General features: G+C 47.3%; 1 protein-coding gene across 1 annotated transcript in view; it reads right to left on the bottom strand.

Moving 5' to 3' along the window:
* Positions 1-24280, bottom strand: part of LOC104687932 (LIM domain containing preferred translocation partner in lipoma) — a 334159-nt gene that overhangs the window by 302752 nt on the left and 7127 nt on the right. The window contains 1 exon segment of the mRNA XM_039556675.1: positions 9882-9988. The gene's annotated coding sequence lies outside the window, so the exon portion shown is untranslated.

The following is a 24280-nucleotide window of genomic DNA, read 5'->3' as shown; positions in this document are numbered from 1 at the left end:
GTGCCCTCCCAGCTTTCCGAAATATTTCACTGGGAACATGCTCAAAAGTCACGTCCTTCTCCATCCCTACAGCCTCAACAAGGTTATCTGATGCAGCTTTCTGACACTTGCACATCTCGGCAGAGAATTAGCTGATAACTAACAAAGCCCTTCAGGAAGCACACGTGTCAGGAAGCCTAAGTGATAACACCAGTGTGCTGTGAGAAACCTCATCCAGACCCTCGGGAAAAATTAGTTTTTCTTACTGGTTTCACCTGAACTCACCAGCTACCCTCAAGACTGCACAGCAAACAGGAATGCCTCCAAACAAATAACAGCGGGGGCATTCAAACCCCCCTGTGATTAGACATGGTCACCAAATCAGCAACAAGAAACACAATGAAAATTAAGAACAAAAGTCAAACAATCACCTAGAAAACAACAGGAGACCATGTAAGAACACCAAGCCAACAAGCACCCATTCCTTCACACGGAATGCACCTTCCTGCATAGCAGCATTTCACCCCATAGAGATGGAAGAGCTGGTGCTTAATGCTGACCCTGGAGACTTGCCCAAGTTTTTACATTGCTCAGCACCCTGTGCATAAAAGGGCAGCAGTGGTGACACTCCTGGTGAACTCCTGCTGGCCAAGCTGTCTGGCAGGTATAGCTAAAAAAGCTGGGTTTGGAAAATATTGCCTTTTATAGCTTATCTCAGTGCAGACAGCTGCCTCACACCTCTAGAAATAGCAGGATTTAACAGCCATGTTTGCAGGGACAGATTTTAAAGGTTCCATCTTCTAAGAAACAACCTACACATTCAGAAACAGGAGGCCAGATTTGTTTTGATACTGGAACCCCCTTCCATATGCTAAGCATACCCACGGATTTGCAAAAACCCTGCTCTGAAAACGGGATGTTCATTCAGCAACAGGCGACAAGGAACTTGCGTTCGCCTTCCTATAGAGTCTGCTCCCAGCACAATCAGCAGTGAAGCAGCACATGATTAGGCTGATAGTGCCTTTTGCTGAAAATAGTTGGCAAATAGTGGCAGAGGAGAGCATTAAACGCTGGAAAAACAAGACTAATAACTTAAGTACAAATACCCCACAGGCACAGCCAATCAGCACCTCTCTGTTGTTCCTCTTAAGATGGAGCAAGCCAGGATCAGATCACAAAGCATTGTTATGATTTGTTCAAGGTGATAAGGACTGAGCCACGGGATTCACTCCTGGACCAGTCCCACAGCTGCAAACCCCAGCCCCAAGAGTCTGAAAGAGGTTCTTCAGCCTCCTCAACTCTATCATGCTTGTGAGTGCAACAGTGATAATGTTGTTTTCCTATCTGTTCCGGTTTGGCCAAATTTAGAAATATATCCTCTGAGAGAAGGCACAACCACCCCTCCCCCCACCAGGTTCGGGAAAAAATAAATTTTCCTCGAAGGAAAGTGAAGAAGATAAAACTATTTATTTAACAAACACCCGGGAAAGGAAAATAATGTTAAATGGTAAAATCTTTCACTGTGGAGGAAAAACCTGGGAAAGCATTAGAGTCCTCCCTTTGGTCTCCTCGGAGCTGGGGCTTGGGCCAGGGCCAGGCCCTCTGTGCCCGGTGGAAAGTCCTCCCGATGTGCTCTGAGGTTGAAAGCAGTCCAGTAGAAAAGGGAGAAAATCCGGAATTCCAGAGAAGGAAAAAAGCAAAGTCCAACTCTCAGTCTCTCTCCGGAGAACGAGAAACTGAAAACAACTGGCCAAAAGCTGACTGGAAAAGCTGCAAGCCGGGTGCTTCCTCGCTCCCCTGCCGCAGCTGGGGGGGAAAAAAACCTGCTATCTTTATATGACCTTGAATGAGCTGCAAACTGCTTTGAGAAAGTTTTGCTCAGTTTTTTCCTCTTCCCCCTCTCAGGCTCAGTTTAGAGGCATAGAACGGCATAAAAATCAATTTCTGGGCATAGGCAGCGATATGGGATACACATCATAACGTCACCCCAAGACACTATCTTTTAGCAATAACAAGCTTTTTTAGATAAAAAGCACTAAATTCCCATGTGCTGATGCTAAGGTTGTAAATGGCTCTGAATCTAACAGGCTCTGAATCTAAAATCTTGCAAAATTTCCATGGTACCATCTTTTACTAGCAATAGTTGGAGCAGGTGACTACAGCATCTTCCTCATCAATAAATTTTTAAACTTTTTTTTTTTTAAAACTGAATGAAGGGGTACTGAAGACAACAACCTGCTGTGAAATGACCAAAATTCCTATGCAAACAACTCATTAGCAGTGTTCAAATGCAATTTAAATGACTAGTTGTTAAAGTGCTCCTCAATTTCATGGTAAGTTTCCAAGCAAAATTACATGCTATGTACTATTTAATTGATTGTTTTCTACTTCTTAACATCCATTTATTCCCTCCTCCTGTCCTTTTCTTAATTTCAAGGGATGATAACAATTTTTCAGGGAAGAAAGGGGAACAGCAAATGAGTTGAAGAGGGGTCTACCTGAAGAACAAGGCTGTAGGAGGGAAGTGGCTGCCAAAAACAGGCAGCTTCACCAGAACTCATCCCTCTGATATTTTTGCAGTAGGGGTGTGAGAGAGCACAGCACAAGGATTCTTTTCCTCTCCACCACAGGCAGCCAGGCTTCTGAAACCTGATATTTCTTTAAAACATTGTCCTCCCCCACCAGGACAAGCAGTAAGCACAGTTAACTATTCGAGGACATCAGTAAAGCAACAAGAGCAACCCGTTCCCTCCTTCTGGGCACGTTAGTCCTTGAACCAACACGCTCACTGGAGGAAAACAAGTTGTTCTCATTTGGAGATCTCATCCCAAATGCAAATACCTAACCCACAGGAGCAAAGTCCCCCCCCAAAGCTGACTGAAGAATTAGGCTGTGAGTGAGACCTCCTGCTGCGTGACCAGCTGGTACAGGAGGACGTGTATGATAAAGCTAATAACAACAGACATTTCTTAAAAGCCTGCACTCCACTCAGATCCCAGGAAAGAGCAGCCATACAATTAGGCGAGGTGCCATCTGGAAATTTCTGAGCTAATGATACGTGTTGGGATCATGTCCCACGCTAGCAACATAGATCAACTTTATGAAATACTCAATGCCTCTTGGTCTACCTTTAAGCAACTGATGCAGAAATATTTTGTGCTCAGAAAAGCATGACTTTATTAGAATAAGAGAGATGGGTTTAACAGCATCACTGCCTGAGGCCGCAAAGCACCCACCTGTCTGCAGGAGCTGAGCACAAACCATCACATGAAATACAGAGATTTGCACTTCTCCCAAATCTGCCACACAGTGCCCTAAGTTCTATGCCTGCACATCAGAATAACACCACTTTCCTCAGACTTCAGGCACAGTTTCGTACTTAATGGATCCAAAACCTTTGCCTAAAGAAACACAAAGTGTAAGATGTGCAGAGGTTTGCAACCTTCACCCCTTCCTTGCCCACATGTGCTAGTCCTGTGCTGTCTGGGGCAGCTTCTCTTACCTGCTGTGGGGCACATACACCCAACCCTTAGTGCATACTGAACGCCCTCAGAGCACTCAAATCACAGTGCTGGTGTAACCCCTCTGCCAACTATGCAGTGCCAGCCCTGGATTGATCAGGCAAAAGCCGAGATGAAGGATGGGCAGTGAACCAAACCTCCTTACATGGGAGCTAAAGCAAGTCCTTTGTGTTTAACACATCATTACAAGAGACTGAGAGAAGCTTAAGAAAGGCAGGCATGGAGTTCTCTGAGCACTCTTGAGAGCCAATGCCATGCAAGGCTTCTCAGGCTGAAGTGTTTGTTAGGTGCCAGGCTAGAGGAGAGGGGAAAAAAAAAAAATTTAGACAGCTGTATTAATTTACAGGTCAGCCCTTAATGGCTCTGTTCCTGGAGCAGGAGAAAATCCTTTGTGGATCCTGGATAGCATCAGTGCCACTGAATCTGCTCAGGTCCTGGAGAAACACCAGACAGAGAGCCCTGGCAGCCTGCAGTCCCAGCCACGGGCATCACCTCGTCCTCCAGAGCTCCCCCAGCTCTGCCAGCACCCACCAGCAAAGGGGGGCACAGGCAGCACGTGGGGAGCTCATTCTTCACAGTCTGTCCAGCTCTCAAGTCACATCCTCGCAGTGGTGAGATGTTGCACAGAGAAGGATCAGCACATGAACATTAAGAGTCACAAAGCGCTTTCCCAGACGTGCAGATTAGCCCTGCCCGGAGCGCTGGGTTACGGCACCCAGGCACTGCTCATCCTTGTCTTCCAACAAACAGCAGCAGGAAAGGGAGGAAACTGCGAGGGGAACAGAATATCATCATTTCCAGTCCCACCGTGCTGTTCCCAAAACACCAAGCTCAGCCACAAGCAGCTGGTGCAGCCTGGATGTGCCACATCCACGTGCCACCAGAAGCACGGCCATCACATGGGGCCACGTGTGCGCACACAGAGGCAAAGCACAGCACACAAGGAGCAACACAGACCATCATCCCACTGCCAGAATTCCACAGGTCGGCACCACCATGCATGACAGAGGATGAGTGGCTGCTGGGGGAGTCGCTGGGCTGAGGCTTCAGGTGCTGTGAGAGCTCCATACATGTGCCCAGTGCCCTGTTTCCTAACCCATCACCTCCCCTGCCCATTCAGGCTGGGCACTCTTTAGGACAGCAGTTCTTTCCTTTGCACCAAGCTCAGCCCAGCCAGGCTCTGACCCCAAAAGCCGCAGTAATCCAATCAGCCTTTTGAAACAACAAGGATTAAAATGCAGCTGAACTCTACAAACCCCCAGCATGTCCCAGCCACAGAAAAGGCTCCAGCAGTTCTTCGCCACTTTTTGTGGCCAAGTGCTTTTTATTGCACATCCATCCTCATGCAAACTAAGCCAACTATCTTTCCCTTTCAGAAAAATCCAGACAGTTTTGTACCTCAAGAACCTGCTGCAAATCCACATCTCTGGAAAAACCAAATCTCACATAGAGTATTAAGCCCTATTTAAAAGGGCAAATGAAAATCGACAAGAGGTTTAACTTTCTAACAAAGGTCTTAAGTTTAAGAGAGAGTATGAAGCAACAGGTCTGAAGAAGCCTAAAAATACCAGCTAGCTGAGAAGATACAAGGATTACTAACCAGCAGTGGGAACTATAAAAGGGTTTTCACCAGTGCCCCTTCCAAAGTAAAAAGATGAAGTGCAGCGCTTTCCATTTGAGGTGCAGGACTGGCTGCTCAATGACCCCCAGAGCAGTGTTAAAAGCACTCTGTACATGTTACATGCTCCAAATGACAAGAGGAATTCAGGATGGTGGATCTCTGCTCCAGATTCCCCAGCATGGTTTTAGCTGCCATGAATAAAACAGGAAGCAGAGCATCTCCCAGGTTCCCCCCACACCCCTGACTGTCTGGATGAACTGCAGCTTCCTTTCAGGAAACAGAAAGGAAAGAGCAGGAGGGGCAGGGGGAGGGGAAAAAAGAAAAAAAGCAGCCAGCTACAATACCAGACAGATTAAAAACTTAACACTAAGGAAAAATACAGAACAACACAAAAAAACACTGAAACTTTATCCAGTTACAGTAGCTAAACTTCAACTAACAGAACAGAGTTAAATATTAACATTTGAGAGAAAAAACATCCATGTGTTATGCAGTCCTTTAACATACTCTCTTGCTTAAGAGACAAAAATCATACATAAATTATGTTTTCCTTGCTGACCACATGAATACATCCTCATTTAACTCTACAGTGCTCTGCTGCCTTGCTGCACTAACCAGTGAAACTAAAAGGAAAAGCGTGACTGAATGGGAGCTGGCTTAAATTATCTTTATACCTACTCCTGAAGAAACATTTTGCCTTTGAGACCAATCCACTAAGCCAACGTTCCCTGCTACAGAAGGTTTCATTGGGTCTCTCGCTGTTGATCCACAAGCCTGCCTCCACCAGCAATGCACACACTTTGATGAAATCCATCTGACTAAACAAAACAACAAAAAAATCCCAAGTTGCTTGCTATAACAGCAATGATGCACTTACCAGCATTCAGGCAAGCTCCTTTGCTAACATGCTTCCCTCTCGAGCACATCAAATTTGGAACAAGGTCCAGGAGCAAGAGAGAACTGAAAACTGACCACAACAAGCTTCCAAAACAAGAAAGGGGGGGATAAAAAAAAAAAACCTTACTACAGGAATTCAAATCCTGCTTCCACCAGACCCTGAGTCACCTCCCCTCCCTTGCAATAGATCAGAGCAATGGGTAAACATTTCCAAATATGGAGATCAAAACTCCAAAGGATGTCAAAAAAAAAAAAAATCACCCTTCTCTCCCTGGCTTTGGCACAGGGATGACTTGCCCCTCTGGAGCATGAGCACATTGCCTTTGCTGACCTACACACAGCGTGGACATAGGGCCACACATAATCATCTTCAACTGTGCTTTGGAGGCTCCTGGCATGGTGGGTGTCACTGCATCTCTGTCCCCTACTACACATGCACAGGAAGATTCCACGGGAGCAACTCCAGGAGTTGTTGCTGCTCAATGCCTGCAACAAACCTCTCTCTCATCCCTCAACTCACCAGCAGAAAACCTCCTAGAACTACTTTTTGGAGTGTTCTTTGAAGGCAAGTAAGCAAATTCAGGCTGTGGTTATAGCAACACCAGCTTGGCCCAGAAAAGGCAGGCTCAGCCATCAGTCACACCACATCCCACACTGGCTGCTCACCTGGCACAGGGAAGCTCCCCTGACCTGGCTCATCAAGTTAGTGCTTTCTAAAGAGCATGTATTTGAACTTGTGTTACAGAAAAACCCACAAAAACAAAAGACAGCTCTGCAGAAGGGCACAGACTGAATGGACAAGACAAGATATCCCTCCAGGTACAAGGAGCCCCAGGATGGCAGCACCCATCAATCCCTGCAGGGACACACAGCGCTGTATCCCCACCCCTGGAAAAGGGACTTGAGTGTCAATGCTCAAGCCCACAAACCAAATTTAAGAGGCAGAACAGTTTTCTTAGAGGGCACAAGTATCCCTGCAGAGTTTGCATGCACACCAAAGCAACATCCCCATTCCAGCACTCCCACAAGCATCACTCCTCAGCTGCAAAGGCTGACCTACAGGCAGCAGGAGCTAACTCTGCCTGCCAGCGTGGGACAGCAGGCTCCTGGTAGCTGCAGCCATGGCTCCAGGAGCAGGCAGCCTCTCAGGAATGTGCAAAGCAGGACATTCTCAAGGCAAACAGGCTGCCCAGGCAAGGCAATCCAACCAGACCAGAGTGATTCCCCAGCACCACCCACAAGATGCTATTGAATTTATAGGGAAGGAATTCCAGAGCTGACTCTGCCCATGTATGGCCAAAACAAACTGTAAAAAAGCGACATTATAGTACATCTGGCTTTCACTGGTACTGAAGCACAGGCTTCGGGAGGAGCCAAAATCCTGCAGTGACAGAGGCTCTGCAATTACCTCCAGGAACTGAGCAGTGGTCGGGGCCTGTGGCAGCAAGAGTTTAGCACTCAGTATCACAGGTGACAGAAAACATTTAAACCATTGTTTTAAAAAGTAACAAAGTTCTCTGCCTTTTAGAATACACCCACATTTAACTCAGTGATCTATCATCACCACTGCAAAAAAGTCAACCTTGCCAGGCAGCACTAGCACACGTTCATTACACTGGTGGTCATAAAGGCAGCCTTAAAGAGCCAACAGTCCGAGTGCCACTAAGTGGTACACCAGGACAACCTCAATGCATTGCAGGCGGGGACTAGCTCTCCATGGGTACCCGATTAATTATTTTTCCAAAAGCCCACTAAAACCTCCCACAGGAGCTGTGTGGCTCCCAGCCATCAGCAGGGTCACCTGGAGATTTCTCCATGGTCAGAAACGGGAGATACTCTGAAAACCAATGTAAAAAGTGTCAGGTTCGTACAGGTTTTACCAACTCTGACTCAAGTTTTCCAGCCCTTTGCAGAAAACAATTCCAAAAGTATTGCTTTTTACAAGGGCAATAAGGTAGAGAATTGTCTAAGTCAAGGAAAGGAACAAAAGCATGGAAGGGGAACACCCGTAAGAGCAGAAACCCCATCACAGGCACACTCCAGCTCTGGTGTTCCAGCAGAGATGAACAGATCAGACTTCTCCCTAACAGTTAAATGCCACCACCTTGCCTGCCCTGCCAGCAGAGAAATATCAGCTGTGTCAGCACGAGAGGCAGAGGGCTTACGGAATGGGAGAGGAATGCAGGCTGCAGTAGCACACATGGTGGGGACAGGGACACAAAACCCAGGGGAGTGAGGGTTGCTCACATTGCCTTTGCCTTTGAACAGGGGTCGGACAGGGTACGTTTTATGGCGCTTGGGGTTGAAACCTGGGACTAATGCTTTTGTGACCTTAGAGGGATCCCTTTTCAGCAGCAAAGAGAGCTGTTAGAGGGGGTGGGAGTGCAAGGATGGGAGGGCAGGGGCCTGAACACATGAGGACAAGCCATTTCCCAGCTCCTGGCACGCAGCCCAGAGCTGCTTTTCAGTATGTGCAAGTTATACCCACCAGACCAGGAACGAGCACATGTCTCTTACAGGCTGCACTTGCTGATGGGAGACCCACAATGTGGCTACTCCCCCATCTCCACTTTCCCCAGGACAGCACTAGGATCTCCCCTCCTTTTCCCAGCTGAAATGGCTTTATACCCTCTCCCTTGCTACTGTGCTCACATTAAACAGACCTGAGCACCTGTGTTCCGTGACTGCTTCAGAACACCTTCCACCCCAAACAATACAGAGGAGAGAAACCAGAGGGATGGACACATCCATGTCCAACCATAGCCAACCAACCAGGAGCTCCCTGCTACATGACAACACAAATCCCCCTCCCTGCCGCAGTACTAAGCTTGGGAAGTGAAATCTTGGGGGCCGGGGAATAAAATCCAACTCAAGCCTCCTGCACAGCAGGATTGTTATAAAGCAGCCACTGGGTCAGGCATGGCTAATTTAAATTAAAAATTACAAATTACATAAGCAGGATGGCTGAGAATATTTGATTCATAAAAACATCTTGAAGGGGCAGAGAACAGAGGGACTGCTGCAGCATCACAGGGACAGGGGCCACATAATGCAGACAGCAAGGATCAGGGACTCTCAAACGTACACACACACAACCACACACACAAACTCCTGCTCCTACACCATGCACGAAGGCAGATTTAGGACTTGCAAGCTGAAGTCCTGTGCAGTCAAAAGCCAGCATGTTTGTGACAGTTCCACAGGCAAAGGCAAAAACCGGGTGCAGAGGAATAAATATAGAAAGAAGTCAGGCAGGCAAAGCAGGTGCTGGCTTGTAAAACCTTGGCCAGAAAGGCTCCCCAGGAGGTTGAATCTGGTAGTTTTGCAACAGCTCCACAGAAAGACAGAAGAGACAGAAAGAAAAAAAGAGAACATGAATGCATATGCATTCTTTTATCACCATATATAGTATATACAGACATTTGGTATATACACCCCCAAGCTCTCATATGCCACTGTATAGTATATACTATATATGCATTGCCATCTTTGTTTCCATGTGCCTACACTCGTACAGCCTGTGTGTGTGTATGCATTTCTGGTGTGTGCACTTGTCATTACCCCCACGTCGCCTCTCCGTGCGTGCTATGACACCACACATCGCTCCGCAGAACGTGTCTGAATCCTCAGCACCATGGCCTGGGATGACTTCTGGACACTCACAGCCTCCCACTGCTGAGCCCTTCTCCACCAAAGCCTCTGTGTGTAAGCACCACCAGGGAACTATCAGTTTGTCTCTTATTTTCCAGTGATCCCGCTCCCCCTCCGAACTTTGAGAGCTACGAACAAGGTGCCACTGTTGGAAACACCTGAGATCCTTTCTGAGAAGTTGCCCCTTGTGCCTGTGACTTGTGTTTACATACCAGTTCTCACGCTGCACAGCCTTTACTGGTGGGATGAACTCAGAGCAGGGCGTTTGGAAACACGCAAGGCTCCACCAGACTCACGACTTCAGGTTTCTTTCCCAGCCCTGAAAAGAGAGACACTTGAGTGATGCACACTGGATGGGCTTCCCAATGGCTTGTCTCCAAAACTGCAGTTTAACCCACACAACTTCTGGGAAACGCAGCATTTCCCCCCCCCACCTTTCTTAAGCAGAAGTGTCCATACTCCTGGACACCTTTCAGCACTTCCAAAAGCAAGACCCACCACCCTAAACTGGGCCAGTGACCAGCTATGTCAGCTGCCAGAGTCTGGCCAACAACTCACACCTCCTCAAGTCACCACTCCTTTACTGCTCTTAATGCCACTGAGAAGAGGGAAGGACAAGGAGATGCCAAATGAGACTTAAAATAAGAGAATAGGATGAACATCTCATTTCTGGCCTTAGGCACAGTGAGGGAGCTAGAAGGCATAATTTAAGGCCTTTTGAAGCTCATGGGGTTACCATTACTGTGAGCAGAGCTACACCACCCTCAGAGCCCTCCCCCTCAGCACAGCCCTTTCTCTGAGGAGTTCTGTCCAATTCCCACTGGGGACTATCTCACCCTTTCCTGAAGATGAGAAGCAGACACCACTTTTTCTTGACGTGACCTGCACAGTGTTGCTTTTGCCCTTCTGCAGACGATGAACATAGAGCACAGGGGACTACCAGGCCATGTGGCCACCGTTTTGGAAGTGGCATGGGACATGCCAGGACACACGTCAGGGTGCACCCTACGGAGGCCAGCAGCATCTGAAGTGCGCATTCCTTCCTGTCCCCATCAGCCCCTGGACAGCATCCCATCCCAGCCACATCCTGGTCACTCTAAAGCCCTATCTCTGCCCAGGACAAGCACAGGCTTGTCTTGTCCGCGCAGCTCAGCGGAGAAAGTTTCTGCTATTTGCTGCTGTCACTATGGAAAAGCTCAGTTCAGACTTGTTTGTTGTACCTGTGCTGTTCATGATGGTGCATGTGAGCCCACAAATCTACAACAAAGCAGCAAACTGTACAAGGGTGTTTGGTGGTTCACAGGGCAGGTCTCTCCTCCCTGTCACACAGTGAGGTGGCTTCCTGCCCTTCCAACATCCCTTGTCCCCCATACAATGTCTGATACTACAACAGCCACAGGGCTCTTGCCTCTCCCAAGCAGCGGCACACATCCACTGTGCCAACACCACAAGAGCACACCAAGCTTCATTCTGACCCAGTTCAGTCCCATGGTCCCTGTGCTGGCACCCAGCCCTGACTCCCCACAGGGATAGGCAGGTCTGAAAGTCCCCAGGACCATGAGAGCTCCCCTCAGGTGTTATGAGGACAAAATAACTGGAAATTGCAATGGCCTCTCCCACTCACTGCGGGGATGAAGATGAGTAACTGCAGAGGTTTATTGCTGATGAACTCAGCCAAAGAGCAATTTCTGTCCATCCATCAACAAGGAGACAAGTACAAGCAAATATTATGGTTGTGCATGTTTACTTTTCATTTAAAAATGATGTAGAGTTACATACAATTTAGGTCCTTCCCACAGGCTCCTGGCAAAATGCCCTTCGCTCTTATCTGCAAAGGCAGAAGACAACAACATTCCCCTCTGGTTCCAACACTATTTCATTTCATCTCACAACAGCACCTCCAGGAGCTCCAGGTAAGACAATGCTTTTTGGGACCCAACCTGTGTTTAAAATGTCTTGGCTCAGGATTGTCTCCCACCAGGTTTAACTCACAAAACATTTACAAGATCAGTGATAGGACTTGGCCAGTTGAACTGCATCTTCCTGGCTTTGCTTCCCACATCAGCTGTCCCTGTCACCTGGGGTTCCTGCAGCAAGGTGAGCAGGACACCACATACCCTCCTTGAGGCATCCAGCTGAAAACTTGCTGTGAAACCTCCCTCTCAGCAGAAGTGGGACCCAGCAACCCAGTGATGCCCAGGCAGGCACTCCAGGCACTCCCTCCTGGCAGCACATCCACAGGTGATAAGGACAGGGACAGCCTGACTGGTCACAGCAATATCCATCTGAGCCAGTCTATCAGACTACTCCATTAAAGACAAAATTATCAGAAGCAGTTCATTCACTCACCAGCTGACAATATTGATGCTGTATTGACAGTAAGAATCAATATTTCTCAAGAAAAAAAAAAATGAATTTAACACACAAGTACAGAAAGCAACTTTTCCTCTGTTTGCAGATTTAAATCTAAAACCAGTAGTTTACAATGCCTGAATTTAAGCATCAATCCTGTGTTATGGCTTAAGTTTTCTTAGATTGTTCCTATTTTTCAGGAACGGACAGTGGAAAAACCTCTACAAGAATTCCAAGTTTCAAAGAGCAGCAGTCAGCACTTTCAGACAAGCAGGCGTCCCTAACATAACTTCACAGTGGCCATGTAGAAATGGAAGTAACCAGACTCCACAATCCCTTTAAATGAAAAAATCTTACCTGTGGAAATGACTTCAGCTAATTACACTTCTCCCACAACAGCCTGGTTTGAATGGCAGCTGATTTTCTGACTACTCAAAAGGTGCATTCGCTTTTAATCTCCTTTACACTTGAAAGCGTTACCAATATTTAGAGCCTATTTATTATTATAATTATTTTTTAAATCAGCATAGCTGTACTTGTTGAAGCCCAAGTGCAAACACCAGTTGAAGTGGGATAAAGCAGCCTCGTGCTGGGATCCTTTGCTCCATTCCTTCATGAAGCAGATGGCTCAACCTGACAGCCACAAGGAAAATTGTCATTTTAACTGTTCCAGTCACCAATTTTTAAACACAGACAAGCTCTCAGCCAGTCACCCACCAGCACAAACTGACACGGGTCCCCCCCCTCTTTGATTGGCAGGTGCACGAACAGTTCCCCAGATGCCAACCTCATTCAATCTGACCTTTTCATTTTAAATGAAAACCACTTAAAAGCCTGCCCTGTTCTGACATATGTCTTTCCCACTCTGTGCCAATGTATTTGTTATTTGCTGGCCAAAGTTCCCAAACTCAGAAATCTCACGTTATCTCCTCCACTGCCAGAGCCCTGACCCTCAGGCACTCTTGGCCACTGCCAGCACTGAGGGAGCTGTCTGAGGTCTCCACATTCTCACACGTCAGAAAAATCAGACCCCTTTCATGCAAACCTCAATCCGGAGTCCAACTCTGACTTAAAGTTCAGCTTATATGCATTAGTAGCTTTACACCTGAACACAGCCAAACACAGACAGGGACTCATCTTTCTGCACTGGGACACTGACACACGCAGGATCTGGCCCTAACAGTTTTCTGTATTTGCATCTGTGCTTCTCAGGTTTCATGTACTAAAATTAAACTGCCCAATTCAACAGTACACTGCTGAAGTTATCTAATAAAAGGATCACACAAGACAACAAAAGCTGGGGACGTGTTTCCTCCGCTCTGCTGCCAGCACAGCACCTGCTCAGGGAGTCACCAACACAACACAAACAGCCCGGCTGCTGCCTTTTGGGATGTCAGATCCTGTGCTGCTGAAAAGCAGTAACTCTGTGAATGGTTTCAGTCTGCAAGGAAGCACACACCCCTCCTAGACAGCACTCAGGACAGAGCTGCTTCCAAACCCACCACAACCCCATGTGTCAAAATTAGCTATAATGGGGCTTATCACTTCCGAGCTCCTGGTCCAGCCCTTGTCATGGAGGAAAGCTGATGCTGACCGCAGCACAGACCGTCAGCTTGGATGGGGAAAATGAGTTCCCATAATAGACCAAACTCCCTGGCAGCCCCAGCATGCTGCAGAGGCTGGTGCTAAAAGCATTGCCCCAAGGGAGCCCCAAGGTTCTGCAGCGGTGCACAGCCAGCTCTGGGACCAGGACACACATTTTTGTCTTTGTTGTCCCAATTGATTTTCAGGTTTTTCATGGGGTTCATTAAACATGACTAAAACAAGAGGGAGAAAATGAGTTAGGAGAAGAGGGGGGGGAAGAAAACACTTCAGCACAGCAGCACAGAAGGGGGATGGGATCCAACTTCCACTGAACGGATGGCATCCAGCTTTCCCAGAGATTGCTGTATTATAGGAAATGAAAAGATCATTTGGAGCAGAACAGATCTAAACAATGGCTAAGGAAGCCGTGAGACAGCCCTACCTACAGCATCCTGGCAGCCAGGAGCCACCCTGAGCTGGAGCCACTGGGCCACAATGGCCAGGAACCAACCCAAAAGCAGGACCAGCCATTCTGCACTCCTGTTATTTTAAATGCCCAAGGACAGCTAGAAAAAAAGGGTGGCTAAGGAATGAGAGGAATCAGCATGTCCGTGCCAGAAAGCCTGCAGGTCCCATGCTGGAGCAACCTTTCAGCAGCTCCCGTCACTGCCAGCAGCGCTGCCTGTGATTTACACATCTGTAACTGACACCAGGACTGGATCCTGTATTTTCAAGCACAAGCTACTGACCTCAAGCTGCTCATACTCTCTCAGTTTAATGGAAGTGAAAGATTTTCGAAGCAGCCTCAGTGAGTTTTATTTTCATTTTTTCTTTTTCCCCCACCATTTGCTGTCTGCATTTCACTCAGCCTGGTCAGAGACATCCTGAGCAAGAGGGGGGCAGTTTCACTTTCTCACTCGAATGCACCCCAGCTTCTCGATCAAAGAAGGATAATCGATCATGCAGCATCAGAGCACCGCAGATCCTGGGTTTCAAACAACAGATAACATTTTTCAATCCAAAACATAAAAAATGCCATTCCCTCACTCCCCAAGGAATGGCCACCCTCCCCAGGCAGCACTGGCAGAACAGCGCCCTAACACACCTCTTGTGTTGTAAGGTGCTCAGTCAAGAAGAACAGCCTGACAGTGCCCAGGAGCACAGGGAGCAGAGCAGTGCTGTGCCCCAAGGCAGGATTCCAGCCCAGGGTCTCCTGCAGCCCACCTTTAAGCTGAAATCTCTCAGGGCAGAGGTGGCATGTGTTTGCTGTGTCAAGTCCAAGGGGTTTATTGTAATGTTTTATAAAAAAGCATAGTGTTCCTTTAACCATTTTGGTTTTAAATGGCCAAAATTTGAAGGCAGAGAACACCTTTCCCCAGGCTTGCTCAGGTGCCACCACAACAAAACCCTTGGTACCATGGCAAGCCCTCTTATCACTGTCCTTAAAACCATTTGCAAAAGAAACTTTTAAAACTTAGAGCCTACATGACCAGACAGTCTTCCTGCTCAAGGCTTACATTTTATCCAGATTACATTTTTGGCCAGATCATTTGAAAAGAGCAACAAATAGCTGGCAGACAACTGGATTCCACACTCCTGTGCCCATGTGGTCAGGCTTGGTATTTTTGAAAACATTATAAGCCATGGAGATGTTTAAAAAAGCACAATCAACCAGGACCAGTAAATCTCTCTGGTTTAGAAATGTTTGCCCTCCCCAAGCATTAACCATCTTCTTTCACCTTTATACATTAATAGCAAACTGTCCCAGTCTCAGACTTTAGAACAAGTACCTCCAGGTGAGATGAGCATGTATTAAAAAAAAAAAAAAAAAAAAAAAAAAAAAACCCAAACATAAAGCCAACTTTCTCAGTGTTGCTTCTCCCCTCTCCAAACAGCTGCCAGAAGAGGCCAAAGAAGCATAATCCTTCAAGAAAAAAAGGAAAAAGTTTGGATGGCTGGATGGGGCAGAGAGGCCCAGGTAAATGTGGACATGTGGCAATCACCCAGCAATGTGTGGAACAGCCTCACTGACTGCACCTCATAAAAACATTTCTGTTTTCAACAAATGTTTTTACTGTCGCAAATAGAATAATAGGAAAAAACCCAAGTTGTTTTTTTTCCCTTACAAGAAATGAGTTGCAAGCTGACATTTCCCTCAGAAAGCTCCATTTTGAGAAAGGACCCATTTATTCCAAATATAGATAAAAATTTCTGCAGCAATTCTGACAAGCCCTAATAACTGCTCTTATTACATCTGAAAAGTACGAGGGCCACAGAAGCCTGTGTATGCATCCACCTTCCGAACAAGAAAGTACCATTACTTCCATCATAGATGGGGACTGAGACATGCAGAAGATACATTAAAAGGCTGGTTTAGTTCCTAAATTACCCTGACTTCAGCTGGAAGCCAGACTCCCAATTGAATTTGGCCCTTATGCCAAAGGAATAAAAAAGAAACAAATAGTAGGGGTAGCACTTGAGGCAATGCTTTATGCTTTTCCTCCATGTGATGGAGAAATTGGACTGCTCCCACACAGTCCCCACTCCAGGGTAGGGACGGGGAGGGACAATGGCGAAGGTGTTATCCTTTGCTTTGCTGTGGGTGACAACCTGCTGTGACCATCACACAGAGCCCTGGACCTTACTGCAGACAAAGCTGCTGCCCCTCTCCTTCCCCAAAGGACACCTGAACATCACCACCACCGGCCCTGGGGTGTGCAAACCTCAGCCTGACATTGATAACTAGAAAAGGAGACAGAGGTGTCCAGCAAACACAGCATCCTGACAAGGGGAAGGAAAGGCAATCCCAATGCCCCAGCTCAGCAGGACCATTCACATGCTGTCCCACAGCACAGCTGCCAAACACCCATCTATCCAGCACAGAGACCTGGTGACCTGCCTGCAGGATAACACTCAGCTCCATGCACTTCCCCTGCATGTCAGGTCAGGACTTGCTCCCACAAAAGGCAGGGAGAGCACACAGTTGCCTGGCACCACACCCCATACGTGTTCCCATCCTCCCAGCAGGGACTTGGGCGCAAGCAAAGGGAAGGTGGCAGAGCTTGGACCCCCCTTCACCACCTTGTGCAAGAGAGCAGGACACACAGACTTCCATGGGAATTCTGTCGAATATTCTCCCACCAAAGGGGTTTAATTAATAGCCTGTAAAAGGGGACTGTGAATGCCATTGTACCTTGATCTGGAGAAGGAAATACACTGGACTTTAACTGCATTTCCTTTATTTTTTGCCTACAGCACCAACAATGACTATGAAATTGCAGCCCTGAACCTCTATGATTTGGTTCACTTTGTCTGCATTCCTGTTTCTCAGTGAAAAGAAAGAGGTTTCTGGTTTGCAGAGTGGCAAAGTTAGCAATTACACATCTCCCAGCACCCTTATGGGATCTCACTGGTGCTCACAGGGAGACATTGCGCTTCTTGCCATGTACCTGATGGTTTCTCAGCACAAAGTTTTCTTGGCTACTAATTTTCTGTGTTCTTCCAAGAGTTTGCCACGTGATTTTCTCCAGCCTGCTACACCTGAGCACTGTATTCAGGAAGAGTACAGATCGACTCATTTGAAACATTCGCTACAGCGTGTGATCGCAACATCACAGCAAAGGTACAAACCACTCGAGACCAGGAAAGGTCTCTTCAACCTTCTTCTGTCTCGCTGTGTGATTCACAGGAGCGCCTAACAGCGTAACACCACCATCACACCTGTCCTCACCTACTCCTACCCTACCATACTAAGCTTGTCAGCAGGAATTTTGTCACCAGCATTTGAAGCCAGCATTTGTTACTGAGCCAAGTGTTTTTATTTTTGACTTGGTGATGGGGAAAAACAGAAGGGAACCGTGGAAGCTTTTGGAGGCAAAGATCTCTCCAGGACTTGCCAGACAGTATTTTCAAAGACTGAATTGGCACAGCATCAAGGAAGTCTGCATTCAATGTGCAAGCAAGACCAGCTTCATGACAGCCATGAGCCAGGCTCAAGGAGCATTAGTGACTGTAGTCAGGAAAACAGAAGGCAGAGGAGGAGAGAGAAGGACTAATAATGCTCCTCTCACAAGAGTTTCAGCCCTATGCCTGGTCACCACCCAAGAAGGAAACACAGAAAAAAAATGATGGGGGACCTTCATGAACAACTGCAACATCTTAGGCATCAGTGGCCAAGTACAGGTCAGCACATGCCAAGACTCACCACACAGCAGTGTGTGAGATACCACACTTGGCCTTCAGCCTAGAAACAGGAGACACACGTGGGAGCAGTGTGGGAAGAGCTGGCAAGCAAAGGCTGTGTCCTATCAGAGCTGTGAATCTGCATGTTACACACAGGGGCTCAGAGCAGCCTTGCAAAAGCCATTCGCCCATAGCCACCATATATCTGGTTACAGAAACACAGCTGACCTGATCACCAGGTCTTTATCAGCATTCACAGAGACTACCAAAGGTCAAGAGAGCCATCACCCAGGAAAAGAGGACAAGCACAGTGAGCTCAAAGGAAACTTGACAGGCCAAAAATGACTGCAGTCACAGAGGACCGGGGAGAACTCGCTCATGTCACCCTCTTTTTCTGAGGCGCTCAGAGGCAACAAAGCCTCTGACCTTTGATTAAACCACGCTACCCTCACAAGAGGGGGCGGCTTAGGGGCTCAGGAACTCAATAAGAAACTATTTATCTCAAGGTCATGGCTTCATACCCTCTTCAAGTTCTTTTTTCTTAGTCAATTAAAACAGGACACTCCATCTGCAATAAAAAACCTGTTGCTAAGGGCACAGCCAGATACTGCCTCATCAAACAGGCAGATTAAGAAAATACAGCCCCTTTGCTGCTCCCTGCACGTCCCACAGCAGAGCACAGCAACTTTGGGAATGCTTCCTGTGCAAAGTGAACACAACTGACTTTTGTACCCAGGGTGGGAAATGAAAAGGGGGCATTGCAGCTGAGCGGGCACAGCTGCCATCACCAGCCTCCACAGCAGGTCAAACACATCATTTACAGAGCATTATGAATGGGGCTGATCCTGCCCCAGCTTCTGAAGCTAGTCCTGAGAGATTCCTGCCCACCCCTGTACCACTCCTTTGAGAGGATGGATGTTCAGCCAGTGACTAGTGCCCAAACAGCCATTCCTCCTACCCCAGCTGGTGCTCAGAGGCCCAAACCCCACCATGGTGGGGATAAATAGAAGGCTGGAGAGGTGCTTCTGCTTTTGCACACACAGCCAACAGCAGCCACAGAGCTCCAGGCCCTGCTTCCAGGGCACCCAGCCACTTCGGACCAGACATCTTTCAGCCCTTAACCCAGCAGTGCCATCAGACAGCCCTTCCAATTTGCACTGAAGGAGCACAAACACTTGCATGGACACTCAGAACCAGCCAAAAAGGGAGAAGACCCTCTGTGCCCCTCCTGCTGCAGGTGCAGTCCTGTCTAGGCAAAAACTTGACAGAAGCAGAGTCTGGGCAAACAGAAAGGAAAGGGGACACCTTCCACTGTAATAGCAGGCCCAACTCAACACATGGATCAAAATCAGTGTATATCTGAAACCAATTACTGATAGAAACTAAACTGTCTAGGAACAAGGGTTCCTGGTAGTAAGCATGCACAGACATTCAAAACAATTTTTTTTTTCTTCTTGCTGGTTTTTAGCCCATAAAAAGCCAAGATAAAACATGCTCTGGCACACAGGGTACACACACTCACTTCTGTCACCTTTAATGGCTTCCCACCAAGAAAACACAGCCTTGATCCCAAATGTAATTATTAGCTTCATAACATTTTTCACAACCCCATGCTTCTCCTGTACTTATCCTTTGGTCCAACAGCAGGCAAAGGATTCAAGCACAAACTCCCTGTGCACCAAGATGCAGCTGCTGGCCCTGATGGGGCCCTGCCACGCATCATGGCCAGTGCAAAGTAAGACAGCACAAGCAAGGGGTTTAGAAACAAATAGGAAGTCAGCATAGTTTTGTTCTGTTCACCAAAGACAGTAATTATTTTGGAAAAGACTACATAGCCTTTTGGCTTTTAATTAGCAGCAAACCAAGTCCACTCTGTTCCTACGAGCGAGAAAACTATTAGGGGTTATGGTTCCCCAATCAAGGTAAACAAATCTGTACCAGTGCTTCACCCCCAGAATAACTTCTGATTGTCAAGCACAGTTACCAGGGGAATGAACAGCTTGCTCTGCAAGCTCCTCACTCAGTTAAACTAATGCAGACAAAAGGGCTGGGCAGCAGCCACTGGCAGCATGGGCTAAGTCAGATGTACACACTAGTGCAGCGAAGAGACCGCAGTAGGTTCAGTGATGAGGGACAGGCAGAGCAGCCCACAGCCCCTGTCAACAGAAGACACCCAAGACTTGTCCTTGAGGTGCTGAATGGCAAAAACTCATGTGGTCTGTGCCCTGAGAAGACTCCCAGAAGTTTTAACCACACGTGTGTATTCAGAGCCATCATTCATATTTCGTGGAGACTGATGAAGAACTGAGTGAGCAAACACCTAAGGAAAGTTCTTGATTTATTAGTAATCCAGGACTATTCTACTGCTGCCCCAAGCACTTCACTTATCAGCCTTATAAATACAACTCTGCCTGAAAAATCAGGACAGCCACCCAGCCAGAGCACCAAACAGAGGCCAGGAGAAACAAGTACGGTCCTCAGTCCTTCTTGAAGACTTCTTGAATCACAAATGAGAGAGTCCAGAGACAACTCCAGAATAAATCGCCACTTCAGTAACACTTGCTTGTCCTCAGAGGCGTTAAAGCTTCCAACTAAATGTTGACATTTCAGGAAAAAGAGGGAGGCAAGTCAAGGATACAGGCCATTCAGGAGCACGATGACTTCACACATGACCACCAAGGAGGTGGGCACATCAGCACGTAGACAAAGGCAGGCAGCAAGCAAAATCCACAGCTCCCTCCTTTCAACTAGATTTTAATAAAGTGGGAGTGTGTAAACATACTGCTAAATCCCATTCTCCCTCACAAACTAAAGGAAGTTGTGTCTCTGATGTCAGTGGAAGCCCAGCCTAGCCCTCGCACACTGTGGCAGAGCAGCCCGAGGCAATGGCAGCAGGTGCCCCGCTGAGCTGAGCCCACACAGCCACCAACACACACAGCTCCAAAGGGATCTTCTAGCAGGTGTTACTGAAATCCTGGGCATCTCTCTAGCAAAGTGCAATGATATTTAACTTCCTTATGGGCTCTGGAGGCTGCTAAACATCTGTTGGGATTAGTTGGTTCATGTTTGTGAAGTGTACACAAACGCTAGCATAAGGAAGGAGCTGGCCTATTTATGGATGTGAATGCTGGACCAAGACCCAAACCCACATGCTATATTTGCACATATGGCTGTATCTCCCCTGACACGTTTCACTGTTTTAGGATGGAGGCATAAGGTGTCCCCTATAGCTTACAGCCTGCCTCTGCTCACCGATAACTTCAGTGCTCCCCTCCTCCACTTCACCCCATCCAAATGCTCAATTGACTTTTGCTAACAGGCTGGGCCAGCGCAGCTCTACCACGAGCCCCCAGATGGGGGTTGCCCTTTGTAAGGGAAAACCACCTTCCCTCAAGCTCCATCCCACTCTCTGGAGTGCTGCAGATCACACTCACAGCCCACAGACCTCCAGCAGGCTCCCAAACACCCAGCGGCAGCTGATCAGCCACCCAAATTCCTTGTGGCAAGGGACTTTGCATCAAGTTTCATGTTTCTCTTGGGTGTCCCTCCCTCACACAGAGGCCTCCTGTGAGTAAGGGCTGAGGAATGAGACAGCGAGTACACACAGCTCAGAAACTGCAGCGATAAACAGCCATGAGGGAGATGAACTCCCCAGGAAGGACGGGAAGAGCCCAAGTAGGTTTCAGATTGAACCATGCACATTTGCTAAAGGGATATAAGTGGCAATGGCTTGCAGTGGCAGAGCCACAGTAGCCATACATTCCCATGACCCAGAATTGCTTTGCACCAAGTTGCAAGTCCTACGTGTACAGCTTTCCTCTGTCAGAAGCTACTGCTTCCTTTTCCTCCACACGTTTCAACACTTATCAGGTCTTTATCTTAGTCACATTCTGCTAACAAACACTTTTTACATCCTTTTGATCTTTGCTCATAATCAGTCACTGTGTCCCCACGTCAATCACTCTGCTCTTCTCTCACCATTCTTTATCTCCCAGGCAGGACCTCCTCAGACCCAGAGGTCACTTCACGGGTGCAGCTTGTGCTCTGTGCTTGGGCTCACAGGAATTTGATGCACAAAGTTTGCCAGACTCACAACTCTCCTTCAGGTAGCAAAACAAGTGCCAGGCCCAGCCCAAGATGCTACTAGTCAAATTTAGAGATATGGATAATACAAGAAAATGTTGGCTATGGGATATGGAAGCAAAAACAAAGGATGAAAGGAGCCCAGGAGTATACCAATACCATACCCAGAATTACTCGTGTCTTTCATTAGATGGCTAGGTCTTGTCTTTCTGGAGATCAAGAGCATCTGGAATCACTTTCATTCTACATCAGGTAGAATTTGCACAACTAAAACACAAAAAATATCCCCATTCTAGCAGGTGCCTCTACCAAGGGAGTTGAAACTAACTGAGATGAGCCAGTGACTTTCTGATAACACAGCTACCTTTGCACATCCAGCTCCACCCAGGAAAATGGGCACGCCCTTAATCAGGCATGAATCAATCACCTGAGACACAAGAAATTGTGTTGTTGCAAAAAGAGTTGCAAAAACCCATCAGGTGGCTTGTGCTTCACTGCTCTTCAAGGGATGGGGAACAGCCAACAAAGCTGGAGTAGATCACTTTCGCTCGGACTTCTGGCACATGACAGCAAAACCCAAGACCTAACACACCACCTCAGGTGTGCAAATGAATACAGATTGGAGGCTTGGGCCATGGCATCCAGGGAAGCAAGATGATGTGAATATGAGTACGAGAGCCCAGAGAGTGGCCTGACCCTAGACAGCGTGGGGACAACCAGCACAGATCATTTTAACACACTGGAGCAATCCTCTCTATCCTATCCCAGGGCAGAGCACAGAAAAGCAATACACCCAGCAGTGCAAAGGTGAGTGGATATCAAGCCACCTGCCCTGCATCCTTAGAGACATTTGATATCCAACTGTAGGAACAGTGCCCACAACACACTGCCTGTAGGCCATGTGTGCAATAGGGCATGGGAGTAAACCAACTTCATCCAGAATGACTTATACATGAACACACCCTGCAGGGATCCTTTTGTGTAGTAAGGCAACGAGCTCTTGTAGCTCCTTCTCCCAGGCTACGCTAAAAATTTCTCAACTAACTTCCCCAGCCTCTATACACCCCAAGTTCACAGCTCTCCCACGCAACAGAGCAAAACATGCCGTGCCAAGCCATGGAAGGAGGCACGCAGGCACTCTGTGAGCTGCCATCCTTTCACCCAGACACTTCGAGGACCTAGGTGGGTGGAGTGCCTTGGAAAGACATGCTCATTTATATTGTTTGAAGTTCACCTTCTGCTCTGGCCACATTCCCAAACCTTGGATGCAGAGGGAGACACTCGAAGAGGCCTTACATGCCAAGAACCCCATACTCATTCCTGCAGACATGAAGGTCCAAGGCATTATTCCTAACTTCCAAAATGTGCTTCGACCCCACAGTCCTTTACTTAAAGCCACTGCTACAAGCCTGCAAATGTCTGCACCACTCACAATAGGATCTCCTGCTCTGTATAAGGCTGACTCTTCACTGAAGTGGTCACTCTGCATGCTGCAGTAGGAAAGAAGCCTGACATTTCCTCAGGTAACTTTAACCCTTCTGCACTTCATTTGTTCCCCATGCGGCTGCCTTGAGAGCAGATTAGGATTTGGGTACAGGACAGTGCTAAAACTTAGTTATCTTCAGGCGCACAAGTAACTGTGGAGTTCAGCTGGATTACTCATACACTTGAATTTCAAACTTACTATGCAGAAGGTTCACCAAGACCTCCTTAAATGGCAAAGATGCAATGCCGTGTTTTCCAAGCTCAGCTCTGCATCCCAAGGAACTCGAAAAAGAAACGGATTCTCTGAAAAAGCACCAAAGTGAAACTGTGCTAAGGAAGGCATCATTTTCATTCTCCAAAAAAATAGCCTGCAGGATCAGAAGTGATGAATAAGCTTTAAAAGAAGCTTAAACTACCCTGAAAAATGTCAGTCACACTGTACATGGGAAAACAAGTCACTGAGGAAGCGTCAAGCAGATGATGTGAAGTCCCCATTACTTCTACTTCTTGAAATATGTTTTTATACATAAATACCACCTGGACCTTAACCATCTTTGTGGCTCATTTCTTGACCTCCTCACTACCACATTTCAGTTCCAACAGCATTAAGCTGCTCTAGACTCCAAATGCCAAATACCAGCTTCCACACTAAGCTAGGCATTTTAATACCCATGCAAGGTAAGTACAGGCTTTGTCTCCCAACCAAGGATAATAATGATAATGCATACAGAGGCAGGTACAGCAGGAAATATGAGGGAAGATCAGTCTGTAATTACAAACAATTCTTTCCAACCATTTCTTTGCTTTATTATCAGTTATGACTGCACACTTAAGAGAACAGCCCATGTCTAACTCCTTTTTCTTCCATGATTTCAGTGTCAAGGGTGATGTGAGACAATTAGTCTCATGCCTCTCCAAGTCTCAG

This window comes from Corvus cornix, chromosome 9 (genome assembly GCF_000738735.6).
Source record: "Corvus cornix cornix isolate S_Up_H32 chromosome 9, ASM73873v5, whole genome shotgun sequence".
In the NCBI taxonomy this organism is placed as follows: domain Eukaryota; kingdom Metazoa; phylum Chordata; class Aves; order Passeriformes; family Corvidae; genus Corvus; species Corvus cornix.
The sequence above is the reverse complement of the archived record's forward strand: the minus strand, read 5'-3'. Positions and strand labels throughout refer to the sequence as shown.